The following is a 4586-nucleotide window of genomic DNA, read 5'->3' on the forward strand; positions in this document are numbered from 1 at the left end:
TCACATAATTCGTTGGAATTGGATTTCAATTCCATTGTAAATGTGTTTGTTTACAAATGAATTGGAATTTGAATTGTAATGTGACTATAGTTCTATAAAATTTGTTCACTTAAGGACTACACAAATCCTTCCAACAAATGAATAATTTCTCACCCAACTGAGTGGAACGGGTTAACGGGCGTCGGGCGCGTTAACCAGCGTCAGACACGTACCCGACGCCGAACTCGTTAAACGACGTCAAAAGCGTAATCGACGCCAGACGTGTTAATCGCATTGAACATGTTAACTAACTTCGACACCGATCGCGTTAATAGACGCCAGACATGTACCTGACGACTGAAGTTGGACACGTTACCTCATGTCACATACCTGACCCTAGACATGTTAGCTGACGTCAGACTTCGAACGCGCTAACCACTTTCGAACTCCGAACACGTTATCCGGAATCGAACACTTAACGCATTGACCGACTTCGAACATGTAACCGGCACTGACTCGTTAACCGGCTCTGGGCACGTAAACCAACGTCGGACACGTTAGCCAACATCGGATGTCGGACGTGTTAACCAACTTCGGGTGCGTAACTGGCATTGGAGATGTTAACCGGGGACAGACATGTTAACCAGTTCTCAGACACGTTAATGGCGTTACACGTTGGGTTGATACTCGTACACGATAAGACACGAACACAAAACATGTATACATGTACGTAGCACGTATCATGTACCTGTATCCCAAACCTGAACACAAACTTGTTAATACCAGGTATACACAATAAGACACGATAAGACTTGTTTAGAAACACGAACCTGCAACTGCGAGGAGGCCGGAATGCCAGAGAATTGTGACTACCGGAGATGTGGAGAGAACCACCGGACTTCCGGAGATCCGGAGAGGGAGCATCAGAGAAAGGTTTATGTGTCGTATTCTTGATATTGGATTGGAATGATGTGTGTCGTGTTCAATTATTTGGTATAAAAATTTAGGATTAACCATTTAAGGTATATATCATATTATATTATTATATATATTTATTTATAAAATATATATAAAAAAATCTAATCAGTTACCAACGGGTACTTAACAAGTAAACAGGTATTTTACTTGTTAAGGCACAAAAATTAACAGGTGGATTCGTGTCTACCTGTTTAGTACACAAACCCTGTTAAGGCCACACCTCATACCTGTTAAAGTCGTGTAGTTTCGTGTCGTATATTCGTGTATCATGTCTAAATTGCCAGTCCTAGTTACACGTCTATCGCTGGTTAACACATCATGCGTATGTAGTTGATTATGTGTCTGGCGTCGTTAACGTCTATGATGTCTGTGACGCGTCCATTGCTGGTAATGCGTCCAGTGATGTTTAACGCGTCAGACGTTGATTACGCGTTTGGTAGGTTGTAGTTGTAGTGATAGATTTCAACTTTTTGATAATTTCCAATTACTTCAAAAATATTCACCAACGAAACACACTCTCAGATTTAAATTTCTCGAATAGATTCCAGTTACTTTTGGAAATATTCAATTCCAAACAATTCATTTGAATAATTCCAATTCCCAAAAAAAGAATCTGTGAACCGAACGAACCGGTAGAGTTATACATATTTTCCATCTAACGACTCGAGTAACTTGAAGCAATAGATTCAAGGGAATTGTAACTTAAAACAAAAGATTCTGGAGAATTATTTTAAATGTATAGGTTTGGATAATTTTTAATTAACTTTTTCTTGATTTCTGTGTAATTGCAGGGGATTCAAAGAATAGCTCTCTGGGTATAGGTAAACATTTTACTCTCACTAAATATACTAAAGTTTCTTTATCACTCATTGTTTCAAGAAACTAAAATTTGATTTGTTTTCATCTTTGAATCATAGTATTTGTAATCGTTGGAGGAGTTTTTGTTGTTGTTGTCATTGCAAGTGGAATCTTTATTCGCCGACAACAGAGAAAAAGACGCGTGATTAAGGAACACGTCCGGGTATTCCATGAGAAGAAGAGGTTACCATGACCCCAAATGGACCAGCAGCTGCAGATGATCAGGTAATAAGGAACTATGGAAGTTTGGCACCAAAAATATACAAGTATTCAGAAGTCAAGAAAATGACAAACTCGTTCCTAGAGAAGCTGGGAAAAGGAGGATATGGAACTGTTTAAAAGGGACAATTGCCTGACGAACGTCTAGTTGCGGTTAAGCTCTTGAGTGAAGCAACAGGAAATGGAGAAGATTTCATTAATGAAGTTGCCAGCATCGGTAGAACTTCTCATGTCAACATAGTCACTCTTGTAGGTTTCTGCTTCGAGGGAAAGAAAAGAGCCCTGTTATATGAGTACATGCCAAATGGATCTTTGGATAAGTTTCTACGGGATGACGGATTTCATTTGGACTGGAACACATTGTTTCAAATAGCAAAAGGGATAGCAAGAGGCCTAGAGTACTTGCACAGAGGTTGTAACACAAGAATTGTGCACTTTGACATCAAGCCTCACAACATTCTATTGGACGAAGAATTTGTCCCAAAAATATCTGATTTTGGGCTGGCCAAGTTGTGCAAGACGAAAGAAAGTATTGTATCTGTAATTGGTGCAAGAGGTACTGTCGGATACATGGCCCCTGAAGTATTTTTCAAGAGCCTTGGAGGTGCATCTCACAAATCTGATGTGTATAGCTATGGGATGATGGTTCTTGAAATGACAGGTGCACGTAAGCGCAATAACACTGGCACGACAAGTGCAAGTGAAGCATATTTTCCAGATTGGATATACAAGCAAGTAGAAGTTGGAGGTGATCTAGGGGACTATGGGGTAACAACCGAAGAGGTAGTAGATTTAGCACGGAAGATGATGATGGTGAGTCTGTGGTGCATTCAGTCTAATCCATCAGATCGACCATCCATAAGTAAAGTTGTTGAGATGTTAGAAGGAGACATTGAGTCATTGCAAGTTCCACCTAGACGCTTCGAGTCATCTCCCACGAGGCCTATCTAAGACACTGGGTCCATCCAAAGTTCAAGCGATGAGCGAGTCTCAACGATGCAAGGAATAGTTTCGCTACCCAACTCTCATGAAGCAAGCTAGTGAACTAGCACAGCCTACTCTTTAAGTTTTATGGGACGACTTTCAAATTCAATTGGAAAAGTTTTATGTGGCTCACAAATTTTGTTGATTTTGTAAAAAATATTGTGTATAACAAGCGAAATTCAAATAAAAAGAACTGTAAACTTATAAGAAACAAGAAAGGAGAAACACTTTCAAGGAAACAATCAAATTATCAATTAACCAATATTACTAAGATATGCTTCAATTCGATTACACCAAAACTTGCTAATGCCTAGAGTTTAAAAACCAGAATTTCTTTCCCTGTCTAACAACATTGATTCAAAATTTAAGTTGTTTTGGAGTTTATTTTCAAGTGATATGTGATTCCAATATGAAGAAACACTAATTGACCCCGGGCAGATGACGGATAATCTGGGGGTTAAATAGATGTTTCCCACGAGGGGTTAGGTCCGGCAAAGATGGTTCTTCTGATGACCTGCAAAACAGACACCGTGAGCTCGTCACTGAGAAGGGGGGTACCTCCTTGTGACCACCTTCCGGCGTGAGAATCAGACTAGATTGCTCTTGAATATAAGTGTATATTAAGAGATTGCTAGAAAAGATAAGATGTGATAAGGTAATGTAATGTAATGTGTCCATACCATTCCAAGGTGTTGGAGTATTTATAGCCGAAGGTAGGTTTCCAAGCAGGTACAGCCGGCTGAATAGTATTCCTGTTCTGCCAACTGTGGGCTACGCACGTGCCATGCTGGTGGTTGGTGGGTAGGCAGCGGCTGATAGTGACCAGGCTGGCTGTGTACTATTCCTGTTCCACCAACTGCAGGCTATGCACGTCCTCCGACATGTTGGTGAATAGGCAGCGGCTGATAGTGACATACAGTACAAGAGCGTGCTGCTCGTCATACTGTTGTCAGTGAGCTGTCGTATCTTTGGTCAGATCTTTTGTCCATACCTCGTCAGGTACAGTACAAAAGATCCTCCAGTATCGTACGGACTGGCTCATTTGTGCGGGAGTGTTCCCGGCTTTGTGCGAGAGTGTTCCCGGCTTGCTCACTCCTTCTTCAGGTGACATTACTGAATTATTTAAGAGTTAAGTGCCTTGTGCGTGTAGCCTTGCTGCGCGGGTAGCCTTCCCTGATGGCTAGTATCCGTTGCTGCGGGAACAGGCGGAGTACCCCGACCATTGGGAGGCTTTTCCTGCGGGAACAGCTTGCGTACTGCGCGTAAGGACGTCACGTCTCTGAGCATGGTTGGTCCTGCGGATCCAGTTGGTTTCTGCGCAGACGTCTTCTTCAAGGTGAGTCTTGCGAGTTTAGCCTTTGCGCAGACGTCCCTGTTGAAGGTGAGTCTTGCGGGTTCAACTGCGCAGACGTCCCTCTTTGAGGTGAGTCTTGCGGGTCCAACTGGGCTCTGCTGGGACCTACCTCTTCAAGTGATATGTGATTCCAATACTATAAAACAAAATCAATATACCAAATTTGCAACTCAAAAATGATGAATTTAGGGACGTATGGTTTCGAAGGTTGACT

At 41.8% G+C, this 4586-nt stretch overlaps 1 pseudogene; it reads left to right on the plus strand.

Annotated features, from left to right (window-relative positions):
• Positions 1-2004: 2004 nt before the first annotated feature.
• On the plus strand, positions 2005-3081 carry LOC143546211 (LEAF RUST 10 DISEASE-RESISTANCE LOCUS RECEPTOR-LIKE PROTEIN KINASE-like 2.4; annotated as a pseudogene).
• Positions 3082-4586: the final 1505 nt, after the last annotated feature.

The sequence above is a fragment of the Bidens hawaiensis genome, unplaced genomic scaffold, assembly GCF_021521415.1.
Source record: "Bidens hawaiensis isolate Kalapana, Puna unplaced genomic scaffold, B.hawaiensis_p1.1 tig00000904_1, whole genome shotgun sequence".
NCBI classification, from domain to species: domain Eukaryota; kingdom Viridiplantae; phylum Streptophyta; class Magnoliopsida; order Asterales; family Asteraceae; genus Bidens; species Bidens hawaiensis.